General features: G+C 39.0%; 1 protein-coding gene across 19 annotated transcripts in view; it reads right to left on the minus strand.

Moving 5' to 3' along the window:
* The window catches only part of ZBTB20 (zinc finger and BTB domain containing 20), a 496,349-nt gene that overhangs the window by 444,061 nt on the left and 34,274 nt on the right, over window positions 1-18,014 (minus strand). For 5 of the 19 annotated variants that reach the window (XM_060273757.1, XM_035115417.2, XM_035115414.2 and 2 more), the window contains exon 1: window positions 16,424-16,826. The exons of 5 other annotated variants lie outside the window; for them this stretch is intronic. The gene's annotated coding sequence lies outside the window, so the exon portion shown is untranslated. Of the gene's footprint in view, window positions 1-16,423; window positions 16,831-18,014 lie in introns of those variants that run through there. 9 more of the 19 variants (XM_060273759.1, XM_060273752.1, XM_060273754.1 and 6 more) reach the window with 4 other exon arrangements.

Below are 18,014 nucleotides of genomic sequence, written 5' to 3' on the forward strand. Positions count from 1 at the left end.
CACACATTACACCAACAAATTTCTCCAAAATACCACCCAGTGCTGCCACTGTAGTATGTAGCCACTGGAATGAAGAGAATTTGCCTTTAAAATTAGAAAATAAACTTAATTTTCAGTAATAAACGGAGTTTCAGTATTTTTGAAGAAATGTTTTCTCAAAGTTACAGCTTAAGAGATATCACATATGACATCTAGGTTATAAAACTACCATCAGTCCTATGACTTTGAGCAAGCATACACTACCTTCAAGAAAACCACCTCTAAATTATTTTTTATTCCTTGGCATAAGGCCAGGGTGCAAGTAGTCACTATCCAGTACTGAAGAGTATGCAAACCAGCTGAGGGCTCCTGAGACTAGTGGTCTGAACTGAAAATTGGAGAAGCCAAAAGTGTAGCAAGCAGAATGCAGTGTTGGAAAAGGCCTGGCTACTAGTATTTATACCAGGACTAGCCAATCTACAGGCTTAACAACAAATGCCAGATGTGTGGATTGATATGACACACCTTGGTTCCCTTCTATGCCTAAAAAGATATCCAAGGTTTGAGTCTACTGTAGCTCATCGAACTAGATCCCAGCCTCAGCTTTTGACATTTCCAATTCCTGGAATCCTTGAGAGACCTTCATCCAGTCTCATAATTAGGCAACTGACTTTCCAATTTTATATATATATGCTGGAATCAAATATATCCTTCTGATATAAAGCATATACACACCAATATAGTTCAATAGATTCAATAGACAGACCTACTGTTGTTCAAACTGGGTGATGCATTTGGATCCCGGAGACATGGGTTGACACTCAGATAAGCAATGATTGTATAGGTTGGTCTAAATAAGTCACATCTTGCAATTGTCTGCAATGTGTAAAAATGTGTTGACTGTGCATCCATCACTACAGTCATACCTCGGGTTACGAACGCTGCGGGTTGCGCATTTTTTGGTTGCAGACTGCGCCAAACCCGGAAGTTCCGGAACGGGTTACTTCTGGGTTTCGGCGCTCACGCAGAAGCACAAAAAAGACGCTACGCGCATGCGCAGGAGCGCCAAATAGCATCACGTGCGTGCGCAGACGTGGCGCTTCAGGCTGTGAACGCTGTGGGTTGCGAACGTGCCTCCCACATGGATCATGTTCGCAACCCGAGGTATGACTGTATTCTGAACAATCACATGGACGCATCTTAAATGCAAACTAAAGTAAAATAAAAGGAATATAAATGACTACTGAATAATATCCCACTGCTTTTTATCTTTCCAGAAGATATACTGCTGAACAAAACATAAATGAGATCCAGTGAGCAACCAGTCCACCTATATTTGCATCCATTGCAGAAACTAATAAAATGAGAATGTTTAACAACTTTCATCCTAGCTTTTACAAACTTGACAATTACTAAAAAGTGGAGAATACACATTAAAAGCTAGTTTAAGTAAATATAATGTGTTTCATAATCCTTCAAACAAAACGTCATTCCTGAAAATGGTTGCAGCATTCAACACATCCAAGACTAGCAATTCACGTCCATTTGAACACCTGGGGAATACCCATAACTGTTTCTTCCTGTTTGGTCTCAAATGGGTATTTGAACAGGGCCCAGTAATAGGCACAGTCCCTAATGAGAAATAAGGTAATGGCTGGAGGTGGTCTGAGATATGTAGGTATGGAGTGGTATACAAATGAAGGAGGAGGAGGAGGAGGAGGAGGAGGAGGAGGAGGAGGAGGAGGAGGAGGAGGAGGAGGAGGAGGAAAGCCGCATCTCCCAGATGATATTTTGAGGAGTGGGAATGAGTAAGGTAAAGGTAAAGGTACCCCTGACCGTTAGGTGCAGTCGCGGACGACTCAGGGGTTGTGGCACTCATCTTGCTTTACTAGCCGAGGGAGCCGGCGTACAGCTTCCGGGTCTTGTGGCCAGCATGACTAAGCCGCTTCTGGCGAAACAGAGCAGCGCACAGAAATGCCGTTTACCTTCCCGCCGGAGCGGTACCTATTTATCTACTTGCACTTTGACGTGCTTCCAAACTGCTAGGTGGGCAGGAGCTGGGACCGAGCAACGGTAGCTCACCCTGTCGGGGGATTCAAACCGCCGATCTTCTGATCGGCAAGCCCTAGGCTCAGTGCCACCCGCATCCCTCACAATGAGTAGAGGGTCAATTATCTCTAATGTAGAAATATGCTACATGTGGGTGGGTGCAGGTGCATGCATATGTGTGAACAATTTCCTTCCAGTTGTTGTTTTTAATCAGTACTGCCTGTTGTAGCTGCTTAAGTGATACATCTCCCTGTCCAGTCCATTCCTTGTATACCCTCTATTACTACTTGCATATGGTCATTCTCCATTGATAAATCAACACAGACAAGCAAAGAAAACCTCTCAGTATGTTGCCTAGAAAATTCTTTGGTTCTCTTATTTTCTTTGAAATGAGCGACAGCTACATCTACCTAGTGAATGGAGAACAGCACATTTAGGCCCCATACTCTTAAATGCAAGAAGGCACAGTGCTACTTTTCTTTCATTAAAATAAGCATAGCCACAATCGGCTTCCATACAGTCCAGTCAGACTTTCCATCCTTTGTTATCAAAGAACAGGAAAAGAAGGATTGGGCCAGCTCTCTGTAGAATTCTCTTCTTGGCATAAAGGTCTCAAAACCTGCTCTGCAGTCCAGTAGGCAATTATGATTGTAGGAAAGCCAAATGAATAACTTCAAAGGATGGTTGGAAAAGTTATGCTAAATACACTGAACGTGGTTTTTGTTTTTGTTTTTTACACTACAAGAAGAAAAACAGCCTGGAGAAAATCAGCACTCTATTAAAAGAATAAAGTACTGAACATTCTAGCAAGTCATTAAGAGGCTGCAATCCCAAGCTAACTTACTTGGATGTAAATAAATCTCAACAAACTGAATGGAACTTGCTTCCAATTAGAACTGGTCGGTAAAGTCTGAGAAATATACATATGCATAAAATGAAAAAGGACTGTAAAGTTTTGTGCCACAGTTTCTGTGTTGTGATGTCAAATGTATATTCCTTTAGTGAACTGCTGTATGGTAAACTATCGGTTCCATATAATATGCCCAGGCTTTTCCTTTTGTAAGATTATATCCTTCCATCTAGCAGAGAAATTGAAAAAGACTAAAGCGATTGATAGCCATAAAGTATTCTGAGATTCCTGGTTAAACACTGCTGTAGAAGTGTAACTTCAGTTGTTATGGGCAGCTACTCCTGTTGCATCAACACGAACATATCCAGTTATCTATCTTGTTCCGTTCTCTGGCTCAGCTGATAACAGGTCTCCATTTTCAAATGCTGCTCTGGCCCTTTCTTGTTTAAGAATGTGGAAGATCTAACCAATCAAAAACGATCTAAGAAGGGTCAATATTTCTTAATCAGAAACTAGGGCTAATTATTTGTTGACCGCTTGCCTATTACAGTTATATATTGCCAACATCTCAAAACTAGGTAAGTTCCCCTTAAAGTTTGTGATAGTTCATACTTTTCTACGTAACTATTTAACACCAATTCCAGGGTTGTTGTTTTTTGCATTGATATGGGAATTAGAAAACAGATAATCCCTATTTAAGTAGCACACCAGAGACAAAAATAGCTTAAAATGAACAAGTACAAATCTCATCATTACTGTGGAAGATCAAGGTTTAAAAGATATACTGATGTTGATTTGAAATGAGTCATCAACTTCATTTGCTGGTGGTTTTTATTGTTGGAAAGGAACGCCATAGAGGTTCCACAAAGAAATGCAAAAATCTGCTAGCTTTTAAAAAAGCTCTGTAAATTGTTTCTTCTTCAAATTTGGCTGGCTGCATAGTGGTATGACCTTCACTCTCAGCCCTACTGACAATCAGTGGGTGAATTTTTATCTGCAATGAAAGCTCTACCAGTAAAATTGATTAAATCTTTACAATAGATTGCTCTCTGTAAAATGAGAATTCATATTTTTTTTACATATCATTTTTCTAATTCATCAATTTGTACCATTGTTTTCATTTTTTACATTGATCCTGCTTTTCCTTCATGAAGAGAAACCACAGAAGAAATCTGCCTGCTCTTTTTTTGTACAGCTAGTAAAGTTTTCAATCCCTACTTTTTCTACACAAATGCTCTTTTGAAACATCCACCTAAATCCAAAATTCTCCAAAACACACACATTTTCTTATAAATAATCATTGCTTTCAAACTTGTAATTCTAATTAAAATCAGCCTTTGAATAGTTAAATTATTTCAGAGCATTAAAAAGTTAATACAAAGTATCCTTCTGGTGTTATTTTATCTCTTCTTCAAGACATTTGAAAAGAGGTTCAAAAAATTTTTTTATTAGACTTATACTCTAATTTTTGTCTGAAGTCCTCAGAGCAGACCTCAAAAGTCCTATTTAAGTTACAGCCTACATTTCTTGGTTGTATTAACTAACACCTATAATCAAATCTGTTGCCAATTAAAAAGAAAACTTCAGGTTTGCATTATCATAATCTATAAATAGGCAATCAATCAGCTGATAATTATAATACACAAGTTAAAGAATGAGTAAAAGATCTTACCTTTTAGACTGAAAAAATAATTCTAATATTTTCTCCTAAAATTCCAGAACCTTTGCCATATTCAACCTGTCAATATTGAAGCTTGCTAAAAACATTTAAATATACATGAGAAAAATCACACATGGCACTAGCTGAAACCCTGTCCTCAGATATGCTTCTTGGTCTGTTGGTTGAATGCAAGGAAGTTTAGCAAAAGAAGGTACAGTACATAGTTAAAAAAAGAATTAGTCTTCAAACTAACTGACAAAAAAATACAAATCACTCAGGCCAGATGGTATTCACCAAAAAGTTCTTACAGATCTCAAATGTGAAATTGCAAGACTATTCCAATAAAATATGTAACTTGTCACTAAAATCTGCCCTTTTGCAAGAATCTGGATAGTGGCCAACACAATACTATTGTTTTAAAAGATAATTGGTGCATGTTTTAGTAGAAAATTACAGACCTGTCATCTTTATATCTGTTACGCATAAACTAATGGTAACTATTGTTAATGGCATAATTTTAAAACACTTTGAAGAACAAGCCTTGTTGAGAAAGTATCAGTACGGCTTTGACAATGGTAAATCTTTGGTCACTATCTGGCATTTGTCCAGTGTGTCAACAAGCATGCAAATAGGGATGGATCCTGAATTATACCATATACATTTATTTATTTATTTATTTATTCATTCATTCATTCATTCGTTTGATCATTCATTCAAAGTACCATATCAAAATATTCTTTCAGCACCTCAACAATTATGAAGACAGACACTCTTATGGATTAGTAAGAAACTACTTAAAACACTATAAGCACAAGATAAATGGCCAATTTTATGTAGTATTTTCTTTCATCTTGAATTATCGCCTCAGAAAACAATCGTATGGAGGTGCAGGAGGGGAGAGCTTATGGTGGAGGGACTGTCACTTCCTGACCTCTTCCAGGCTTGTGCCAGCCAGGGTAAAAGGGGAGGGGTGGCAACTTGTTTTCTTTTTATTTCTGTCAAATCATTAAAAAAACCCAAAAACCCTTCCATTGATTCTAATGGAAGTGAAAATAATGAAGCCAGCTACAGAGCTCCTGTGGCTTCTCCCCACACACCTTGTTTTGGGCATGTTGAGTGAAGGGGAATATTCTGGATCATATGCATCCAAGGCCTTCCCTGATCCAGCCCAAGGCACCACTGTACGTCTCTTACTAACAGAGCACTGACAGGAGTGATTGTACAGTATTGGAAAGCTCTGCTGCCATCCAGGGACAATCTCCGGCAGCAGACCTGCCTCTCTGAAGTTAACTCCCCTCTCTACTCTTCCCAGGGACAATAGAACACCTTGTTCATGATTAGCAAGTACAGTAGAAGGTGCAACTTACCCCTAGGAGACTTTCAATACAATAAGCAAAATACAACATCTTTTGTCATGTGTGTATATACAGTATGGAATTTGTATGGCACATTAAAAAATATTATTCCCAATTAATAAGTAGTTGGCTGAGGCAGAGGAATGAAAGAGGAGCAAGTATTTTATTTCCACGAGAAATAAGTTGCTTCTCCTGACCTCCAGGATCCAGCCAGCCAGCTCGTTTTTCCAGAATCATCAGTTCGGTTTCAGTGCTGTGCAGATGGGGGGATACAGCCCACCAAGGTGGCATCACCAATCTCATATGGTTGACCAGGGCAGCCATACACCATTTCAAATTTGTACGAGCTAGCTTTCCATGCACACTATAGACTATCCAAGTGTAAAAACTATCCGGGTGGGTGGCATAACTCATTCCATCAGCAAAAGTATTCCCACTTCCCCATGGTTGCTGCCCCTGCAGTTCTCCAAACCCTCCAGAGCAGTTTTGGGGAGGAAGTGGATGAGGAGAGAGGGTAAATACTTGCACCAATGGAACGAGCAGTGGTACCTCGACTTACGAAGATGATCCGTTCCATGGCCGTCTTCGTAAGTTGAAGCGCCCGTTCTGCGCATGCGCCGACCGCGCACGCAGCAAAAAGACTTCTGGGTTTGTCGACTTCGGAAGTCGAAACCTTCGCCGAGTCGTTCAGATGTCGAGGTACCACTGTAGTTGGATACTGCTCAATGTAATTTTCCTTTGCACATTTTTGTGCTCACCCCGCAAGCATGTGAAACTACTCTCCAGAAGGGCCACAGTTGCAATTATTGGGCCTTATAAAACCTTATCCTTGCCTTATTTGTATATTTAGTAACAGTTCATCTCTTTTATACCTTGATTGTAAGTAGGCATACTTGTAAGCAAGTTTCTTTGAAACAGCAGAAAGCTTATTTTCATGTAGATTATTATGGATCTGGTTGTCAGAAGAGCAAAAGGAATGTTTTTTTAAAAAAAAATGCAACAAAAGCTACCAGGAAAAAAATAAACCAGATTTATTACCAATGAACACTGTGGCAAGAAAAACAAAATGGTTTAGTGGAAGATTACAGGAAAATTTAACAAATCCTTACATTCAGATAAATATATTCTACGTTCACTCTTAAAACACATTCTTAAATAATCAGTACAGTATGGTTTAGCAGAACATAATGTGAAAAATATACTCCAGACTTCTGAACTAGGCAGGAGCAGCTGCTTTCACAGCAGTGAAACATTTCAGGCCGAACTGTACTGGCTCATAGGACAAATGGTTTAAAGTCTGTATGGCGCAGAAAGAACCCGCGTTTTTAGGAAATGTCAGCATCTTCTTTTTTTTTGAAAAACAAAACAAAACCACTTTCTGTCCAATTGGAGCGAGATTTGAATCCTTAAAAATTTGGCAGCACTGGTTGGTTTTTTTAAATGAAATGTTGGAAGTTATGAAACAAGCTGCTTGGACCTCATATAGTTCGTTCATGAGTCAGCACCAACTGGACTTTTGAAACAGATTTCTATTGGTTCTAACAGTACTTATTGCCATGATTATGGCAGTGCAGGTGCCAAATTCAGGAACCCTTGATGCCAAATCCTCTGTTTCCAGGCAGAAAACAACAACAACTGGCCAAACATGCACCAAACTCTAGTTGTGACCTCCAGAAACACCAAAGCGAAAGAGCTCATTCTCCATCGCCCATTTATTTTGGGAAACCTGCCATAGGAGAGGAGACAATTCAATACACCATTAGCTTGGAAGATTGCATCTCCATGATGTCAGATATGCAAATGGGAAGTGAAAGACGACATTGCTCATAGGAAATAATATTTTAGCAACCAACCAAAAGAGTTGTGAAAAAAATCCTAAAGCATTCCAGCATAGTTAACACTAGCCAGCAGTTCTGTAGAACTGCAGTGTGTTCTTTTATGACTTTACGAGTCCAGTGCAAGTCAGATCTCAGATGCAGAAATCAAAATGTTGGTAAGTCCTTTGGCTACATGCAATACTGCATGGGGGCAGTGATGGTGGAGGAGATGCCAATTGCTGTATTACCGGTATTACAATCCATTCAGTGCCAAAATGTCCCAAATATGTAATCTATAATGCAAGTGAAGTAACAAATACACAAGAAAGGTGGGGGGGAGACACCTTTGATGCTGCTGTGGGAGAACAAAATAGACAATTCAAACTACTCAAGGGTGAGAAGAGACTCAAACTCTTATGTATTCAGCAAGAAACTAGCCTGTTGAACACAGGTAACATTGATGTTAGTTGCTCTGCCCACTTTTGTGGGCCTCTGAAGGTTGGCCAGAAGGAAATGAAGTCCTTGGGCTGAAAAGATCCCCCACCCCTATTTTAAGCTACCTGGGACCAGGAAATATAATCAGACATTAGGTAGACAGCTAGTAGAGAGCAGCTTTTCTATAGCTGTACCTTGTATCCCTCCTAAGAGATATCTGCCTGGTGCTTTATTGATGCCCAGCAAATTCACAATCAAATTATAAGTCACCTGTGTTCACAGATGTGTTCTGTGATTTGTTGTTAACCTGTTTAAAAATATGAAGCTCCATGAGGATCCACACTCTGGGTCAATATTTTCATAGTGCTGGGAAGCAACAGATCTGTTTAGGGTTGGGATTGGGTTTTTTTTACTATGTAATGTATAATACTTAAGTGTAATACAATTATATATTTAAGTGGGTACAAATTATCAATAAATAATAATCACTACAGATCAGAATTAAAACTGAATGAGGGAAATATTGAGAGGCCCTGGCTTCAGTTTCTTGCAGTATTGTACACAATTATACATTTCTAATGCTGGTTCCTAATCTTTTCTGCCTTTTGAAGTCACACCATCTCCAGTAGTGGTGTAACTAATCTTGGTTTCACCACAGTATATCACTTTTTGTACTAGAACATACAAGGTTCCAGCACTTACACCCCTTTTGGCTATCAAGTGTCCTTTAAGCCTGTTGCTTATGTACGGTATTGCTCAGGTGTTGAAGAACACATATGGGTATAAACTGAGGAGGCAGGTTGGGGCTTCATGTGAAGGACCTGTCCCTAAAAGTCCTGTCCCCACTGGTTCTAGCTCCAAACTCTGCATGTTGCAGCTGAAAAGTTGAAGAGGAATTCTTTACAAGTTCAGCTGAACCCACTCAGAATCCTTCCTACTATAAGGAATCCTGCACAATCTCAATCATTAAGGGGAATCTAAATGTATTCAACCAAACAATGGAAGAATTCCAGTTTAGACCTTCTCAATCAATGTATGAAAGGGCAGGGGTAGAAGCAGGAACATTGAGGGTGGGGAGTGCACAGCCCCTCCACAATTTAAGCCTTCAAATGTTCGCTGAATGTCTGAAGAGAGCTTCTGTTTTGTTCCAGATCTAGCTAACATGCTCCATTGTTGTTTAGTCGTTTAGTCGTTTCCGACTCTTCGTGACCCCATGGACCATAGCACGCCAGGCACTCCTGTCTTGCACCGCCTCCCGCAGTTTGGTCAGACTCATGTTGGTAGCTTCGAGAACACTGTCCAACCATCTCGTCCTCTGTCGTCCCCTTCTCCTAGTGCCCTCAATCATTCCCAACATCAGGGTCTTTTCCAGGGAGTCTTCTCTTCTCATGATGTGGCCAAAGTATTGGAGCCTCAGCTTCACGATCTGTCCTTCCAGTGAGCAACATGCTCCATTAACACTTTCCTTCTTGCTAGTTAGCAATTTTCAAAACAAGCAAATATTTCATAGCATCACAGAACTGCATAATTGGAAAGGGACCTCAAGGGTCATCTAGTACAACCCCCTGCAATGCAGGAATCCTGCCTATAGCCATCCCTGTGTGGGCTTGAACCACTAACCGTTTGGTTAACAGTGAGATGTACTGACTCATTGTGCCAGAGATGTCTCTGTTGAAGTTGAGATTAAGGGGACCTCAAAAACAGGAATAGTGTAGTAAACCTCACATCAAAAGCGCTCTTGACTGAATGCTCCCACTGAGTCACAAGTTATGTTTGGTCATGCTGCAGAGCAGGTGGACATAGACCAGCTCTGCAGCTGAATCAAATGTATAATTGGAGCAAATCTGTAGATTTGTATCAGTACAAACACTGCCTTAGATTTAACAAAACCAAACCTTTCCATTCTCCCATATTTTATCAGCTCCAGGCTTTTCTACTCAAATCCCACCTCCATAGCTGTCAAGTTTTCCCTTCTCTTGCGAGGAAGCCTATTCAGCATAAGGGAATTTCCCTTAAAAAAGGGAGAACTTGACAGCTATGCACCTCCTTCCTAAGACACCTGCAGCTTATCAGACAACAGTACGCCATTATCTGTTGTTTTTTAATATAGTGACCCTTATACTTTCTCTTATAAACCAAAGCAAACAATGTAAGTGTGGGAACTTCACCCAAAGTTTTCAATCCTATCTTGATAGCACATTTATAAGTCTGCCTAGAATTTGAAAACAACAAAGTTTCTCAAAGACCTATATCTAGAGGTTGTGCTTTTTTAAACTGGAGAAAAACACAATGTCAGTAATCAATTAGTTTCAGGGGTTATAAATAGCCTGGATACTGTGAAATGCAAGCATCTGTATTCAGTGTTCCTTCCTTCAGTCATATCATGCTAATGACCTATTGATACAAACAGGTCTGCTCAAAAATAAAAATGTATGTTGAAGAAATTCCACCCAGGACTATCCAATTCTCTGCTTGGCTTTTTCAGTTAAATTCCTCTAGATTCAACAAGACTTACAATACAGTGTTACCTTTGGTTACAAACTTAATTCGTTCCGGAGGTCCCTTCTAAACCCGAAACCATTCTTAACCTGAGGTACCACTTTAGCTAATGGGGGCTCCTGCTGCCTGTGTGCCGCCAGCACACGATTTCTGTTCTCATCCTGAGATAAAGTTCTTAACCCGATGTACTATTTCTGGGTTGCCGGAGTCTGTAACCCAAAGTGTTTGTAACCTGAGGTGTTTGTAACCCGAGGTACTACTGTACTCCCATGTAAGTGAGCTAAGGACTGCAATCTAAACAGAACGGGGGGCGGGGGGGGGATACTGACTGGAATGCATATAACTTTTTGTAAATGTGTATTAGAATTGTGGTTATTTGAGCTACACTATCAAGCAGTGGGACAGAGACCTCAATAAAACCAGACAATGATATTTAGGTAAACTCAACCATTGGCTGTGGAGTGTTCACATTTCAGTGAAACAAAAGCTTCTATTCATAATGGTTCAATTTAAACATAAAATTACAAACTCTAAATCATAAAACTTTCTTAATCAACATCCTTCATCTTGCACCTATTCTTGACCTATTACTCCATGGTTTGCTTTAACTATAGTTTAGTTTCTAGTCTTAACTGGAGCCTACGGTACTACAATTAGATAATAACAGTTGCTTCAAAACCAAGGGTTCAAACCATGATTTTGGAGAAATCCTACATAGCTCTAACCACAGTTATCAGACTATAGGTATAGTTGCAGAAAACTATGGTAGGAAGGGGGAAATCCTGTGTAAATTGGGTGCGGGGAGAAGAGGGAGCCAATAGGCATGTTCAAGATCTCCCCAGATCATGGTGTAGAGACTGGAAACATCTGAATTGACCATACTGGTAAACTGTATGCACCGCATATCATTACACTGCTTACAATTCAGAAGAATTGATACCAATTATTTTTAAAAAATTCAAATTGAATAAACTGAAACTTGAACAAGGCATCCAATAAGGGAAAGTGGGAAATGGTTTCATCATTTTTGCTGCACACGTTTAACAGAAAAACAATGCTAAATCAGAACACATTTGCTATTAAGGATCCCCGTTTAACGGTCTATGATATTTTCAGAACAAGTACAGCAGACAACAGCAACAAAAGCTTCTTCCCTATAAAAACTGAATACGGGTTACTACTAAGTGAGAGACAGCAGACTCAAAGCAAAGCGAAAGAGATGTCAAAAGACAGGCCTCCTTCCATTTTCATTTAATCAAAGCCATACAATTAGTAGATGTCCATTGTTCTTTAAATTTTATTTTATACACAACAATGGGTGCAATAAAATATAACAAAATATAATTAAGAGGAGTCAAGTCACACTTCTTGATTTCAGTGGCATATGGAATTGTACCCATTATGTTTTGAAGCTACCCATGCCTTAACTATACCTTCAAAAGCTCCAAGCTACATACTGTTCCTCCTGTGACTAATGAAAACTGGATATGTCCATTCCTTTCACAATTCCTTCTACCTATTTCACAATACCCTCAGCCCCTGCTGGCCTTCTTAGAATCCTGGCAAAAACAAACACTTCAATTAATTAGTGCTAGAGACTGAAGCATGATTACAATGAGGAAGCAAAGGATCAGGCCCTAGTGGTACAGGGTAGAAAAATGTGTCCTTTAAAAAAAAAAAAGCAACAGCAAGCATTATTTTTCAGCAAAAATTTCAGAATACTGAAAAATGAACAAGACTATCCAGGACATACTGCAGTTAAGTTGAATGGGACCCAAGCCTGAGAAGAAACAAACTCTTAACCTCAGTATGTAATTGGGAACCATGGCATAAAAGCACCAAGATCTACCTTATCATACTACAAAAACATTGTTATCGAAGAAAGCCTATTAGAGAAGAGAGCATATTTAAATCATCATCATCATCATGATTTATTGGTTAGGTTTTTGTTGTTTTTTAACTTTGTGTTTATTTGAGCAGGACAAGTATTTTATATGAAGCCAGTTTCACTTTTGCATATACTGGTAGTTTCCCTTCTGATGCTGGAACTGAATTGCCAATACTATGCAGGCAGAGGAGACACCGTTTTGTGGTTCTTTTGTAACATAAATAATTAAATGTGTTTAATATATATTTTAAAAAATAAATAACTTGGAATGAACTTGAACTGTTTGTTTTCTTGAAGCTCTTCACGGCCACAAGTATTTTTTGCTGTGCTGCCGTAGAGAAGTCCTATAAAATTACATAAGGATGAAACTGATCAAGACAGGTCACTTTTTCATCTTTTTCTGAGCAGAATGTTTCATGTAACAGCTCTCCTTGAAAATTACTATGGCCTTTTTTTAAAGAGATGCAGAAAGGATATTTTAAATGGAGTTAAAACTAACTCTAAATGTCTTTAAGTTTCTTGCTTTTGTTGCTATTCTTTAATGCTTCATAGGTATTCATCTATGCGCCTCTTGCAGGAGAGAAAACTTAATATTTATAATAAATCAGAAAACTGTGCCATACGACTTCATCAAGTAAAAAGGACTGAATGATAAAGGCTTTAGCCAAAGTCCATTGAAGTCAATGAACTTTGGGTCGTGACCCTAAAGCCAAATATAGCAGAAAATAATGTCCGAAACAAACTTCAGTTTAGTAGACATTTTGCTACCAAATTTACCTGCTTGGTATTTCCACATTCTGGCCCTATTAACAAGTAGGGACTGACTAAACTATCAAAGGAATTAACAAAGGATACACGTATACCAGTCAGTCCAAATTGTTTTAGCTACAGGGCATGGCAAAGCATGAAATAACTACTTCAGAGCACTTCCTCATGTGGGTGTGTTAGATAACTGTCTGTTCCAATGCTAAAAGAAAGCATACTGTGACCAAACCAATGCTACTGTAGGATGTTCTCCTACTAGATGGAAAGGGGTTTCAAAGAACTGCAAGGTGCACAACGTATTATGCCCAGCAACATTACTAACATTCATTACTGCTCACTCATTTACTTCTTCTGAAGTTTACTTTCCCCGGCTCAATACAAGTTACCATCAAGTACCATACAAGTTACGGCTCAATACAAGTTCTGTTAATTAAGAGAGATTTTGCAGGGAAATAATTTATGCCAAAAAAAAATCAAATATTTTCAATGACAATTTTTTTCTTTTAAAATCCACATTCTTCTTTTAACTCAGGAAAAAGCATATATATAGAGATACAGAAGGAGATTTGCCCCATGCAATGCGATATTCTGCTCACCCAAAGGTCTCATAAAATTAAGCAATATATTTTAACCTTTTTTTTAAAAAAAAAGAGGGATGTACAACAGCTGGCACAACATCTTCCATACCACAAATTCATTAAATACTACAATAAAATAAGATAAGCCTGCAAGGATCCCTGCAATTGAAAGAGGTATCCTATAAGGGAATATATACTGTTCTAGTTCAAAAGCAAGCATCAGGTGTCTGAAAACACATACACTTCACATGGGGTGACTGGCAGCTGAACACTGCTGCTGAAGCTCGCCAAGCGTTCACCAAATTGCTCCCCCTCTGAGGCATTTAATATTTTGCACACAGCTCTTCTCGCTTTCCTACCTCCCAGCCTAGACCAAAGTTTCAAGGTCTGCAATTCCTGGCAGGGGAACTATGTACACTTTTAAGGCTACAGATTCTTATGCTTAGTTCATATATATTTTTAAAGAAGTATATGTTCTTGCTTGAAAACAACTGTTGGTGTGTTTGACTTAAATGATAAGTAAGGGAATATAAGGAGGCAACTGAATTGCTATCGAAAGTACAGTAACACCATCTTGGGGTGCTGGGGGTGGGGTGTCACACTGCAGAAAACTACTTAAAAGTCCATCATAAAACATTTACTTTGAAGCAAACCAAACTTCTTTTAATGCACATTATCAAAGTATTAGGGACTGAAAACAATTCAATATAGCAAGCGGGGAGCCTTATTTGCCATGTCTGTTGGATCATTTGTTGCAGTAGTTTAAATTAACATGGCTTGTCCAGCATATCCTCTGGTGAGTTGGGAAGCTTATAAGTTTTAAAATCAACAGCAACAACAAAAGAAAAACTTGGCATGCTGCTTTCAAGTGGACAACACTGATAACATCAAAAACTTTTATCACCTGGAAAGTATAAATTAAATAAATGATGTGAGCAATCTCTTCTACGCTGCTAGGTGGGTTAGGTAAATAGCTGTAAGGCCTCCTCCGTGTTATCAAGAATGGCATAATGCAATTTAAAATAAGGTATGTCTCTTGTTATTTTATAATCTTATTTTTAATGGATTGTGACTGTTGAAAAATCTCCACTGATCAGCATCCATTTTCTATAGCATAGTAATTACTCATGGATTCTCCAGAATATTTTATTTAACTCCCTTCCACTTTCTCCTACTCTCTTTTTATATAGCCAGCCAGTGTTGTAGTTTTACTCTGTAGAAGCACTGACATGAGTTCAGGTTTGAAAATCCTTCTAAATGGATCAGCTTGGCCAGCCTTTAAAAGCTACTGCGGGGGGGGGGAGTGAGAGTGAGAGAGAGAACTATCATGAAAAGCTCCTCAAACAATTTAAAATGGTCTTCGGCACTCATCACAGTCCCTTCCTTGGCAAAATAAAAATAATCTCGCAAACATCTCCGGTGCTTGAAACAATATACAGCTTATGGGAGAAAAGGAATAAATAGTCTTCTTCTTTTTTTAATAAAGCACCCTCTCTCAAGACATTTTGGTACATTGTAAAAGACCCTCTCCAGCATCAACACAGAGCAAAACACAAGAACACTTCAAGAGAGTGTGAGATGAAAAGAGTTGTGTGTATATGTGGTTGTGTGTGTGTGGAAGGGGGAGGAAGGGGATTGGAAGAAATCAGGGATACTAACTCCCTTTTAGAAAGTTTGAATTCTTATTCCTCAAGAGTAGCCCGTATAGTAAAAGAAAACAAAACAAAACAAAAAAAAGCTATACTCTCTCTTTTTTCCCCTTCTTTCACACACTAGCAGCAAACATATTTAAAAAAAAAATGGCAGGGAACAGATAGATGTAGAATATTGCATTCAAGGACATTTATCCCCAAAGAATGATTTATTTATATTTTTAAAATCCCTTTCAAAATAGTGCGGCCTGCTTCCCAGGTTGCAATTTGTTTTCATATACAGTACTGTATTAGAAAATATGGACTTTAAACTCACAACAGATACCAAACAAAGAACAGTAACTGTAATCTCTGGTCACTGGCATTACAGTTAAAAACTCATTGGCAAACACTGAGACACACAAACACACACACACAAAAGATTTAGCAGTAAACAAGGAGAACATGATATATGGACAGACAGATGGAACATAAACAGAAAGGAAAAAGCAGAGACCCACTAACATACGGAGAGGGTTGTTTATAGGAGTGAAAGATATTGATTTACTTGGAACCGGTGTTGGAAAAACAAACATATTTGTTTCCTTTCCTGGTTTAAAATAAAAAAGTAATTAAAGTGAAATATTATAAAGCAGCATACAGTATCTTTAAATAAGTGGTATGGAGGAAGGGGGGGAAATGCATTTGTGAAGGAGGCTGGCCTATAGATGTTCCAAAATTTTCTGCTCACACATAGGTCTCACAAACTTGCATTCCTAAAATAAAACAGCAAGAGGAGAGGAGATAATACAGAAGTGTCAAGGGAAGGGGGGGGGAGGATTGTGGGGAAAGGAAAGGAAAATATTCTGTCTCTCTCTCTCTTCTTCTTCTTTTTTTATAAAAGTTGACTGGCCTACCTTGCTCCCCAGTCCTCAGTTTGTCTCCTCATAGTCGCTGTCTCCCTGGAAGTGCAGTGTGGATGGTAATGACTGCCTGCCTCCCTAATGAGTCCATTTTCCTGCTCTTGATGTTGTGTATATACACACACTGCAACCTACCTTACAAACCACAGAGACGGGAAAGGGAGAGAGAGCGAGAGAGGGAGAGAGAGAGAGAGCGCGAAGCGAGAGTGTGAGAGACAGAGAGAAAAGCACACACAGACAAAGCCCTCCTACCAGACAGCAGACAACCCTCCTTCCCCTATCTAGCAAAATACAACTCGGCTAATGCAGCAACAGGTTCAACGCTGCCAGACTGAGACCGTGTAATAGAAAAGGGTATATATATATAGTGGAGATCAGGATTTCTGGCACACAAGCCGTTTAATGTCAGCTGGCCCCACCTTCCTTATTTATGTTACAGGATGTTGGAATGCATTGTTCCAGGCAGTCCGTGTAATTATCATAAATACATTTTTGTGTGTGTATATTAGCAGGAAAGACTGAAATGCTTCAGCCACTCTGCTTCGTAACCTGATAGCTTTAACACATGCATGGAAAGTGTAAACATATCTCTTTTGACAGGCAAACCACACAAAGCCTTCTGATGATTGGGCATGAGATCTTTTTAAGAAAGCAACTCCTGAAGATAGATTTCCCCAGACAATAGTGGAGCAGGGGAAACCGATCTTGCTTAGGAGGAAGGCTGCAGAAGAGGTTGCCAGTAAACAAATTAAGGGAAGGCCATTTCCCCAGCATTCCCTCCCTCCCAAATATATATATGGAATCTTCTCCCCACAACAGCTATAATAATGTCTTCTACTTATGTCCGAACAGGTGCAACATGTACTATAGGACATAGTACACACTGTTACAAGGACAGAAATAAACCCTTTTTGAACAGTAAACAGGACATGGTTATTTAAACTAGCATAAGGTCTCAGATGCAGAACTTTCAGCTCACCCTCAGTCTGATTCATTAAGAAGAAAACAATAACCACGGCAATTGAACAGTAAAAATTAGATTTTAAAACATTATGCCACATCTTAAATACACATGTATATTTACTTAGCAGATACAAGGCAGACAAACTTGTACTGGTATGTGACCAACTTTCAAGTGAATTTCTATGTTCCCATCTTAAAGCTGCAGAAGCAATATTTTATATACAGTGAGGTGAGTGAGTGAGTGAGTGAGTGAGTATATAACATTTCATGTGTGGTAAGAAGCATACATATATATCATAAGTGTGCTTATAAAGTACACACAAATGAGCAACTAGGCTACTTCCCACGGGAGACACATTTTCAGCTTCAAGTCTGCAGGAAAAAAAAATAAGCCAGGTTCAAAATATTTGGATGATACATGCACCCTCCAACTTGTTGTAAGACTTGCTCGCTCAACTCCACTGTACGCACAATTTCTAAAACAGTACCAGAAGTAAAAATAAAAATATGTAGGCACAGAGACTTATAGGGAACAGCCACAGTAGTGAAAACACAAATACTGTATCGCTTCCATTGGTGGCTTCCCCAGAAGTACATTTGTCTTACTACAACAGGCTAGGCA

This window comes from Zootoca vivipara, chromosome 4 (assembly GCF_963506605.1).
Source record: "Zootoca vivipara chromosome 4, rZooViv1.1, whole genome shotgun sequence".
Lineage (NCBI taxonomy): Eukaryota > Metazoa > Chordata > Lepidosauria > Squamata > Lacertidae > Zootoca > Zootoca vivipara.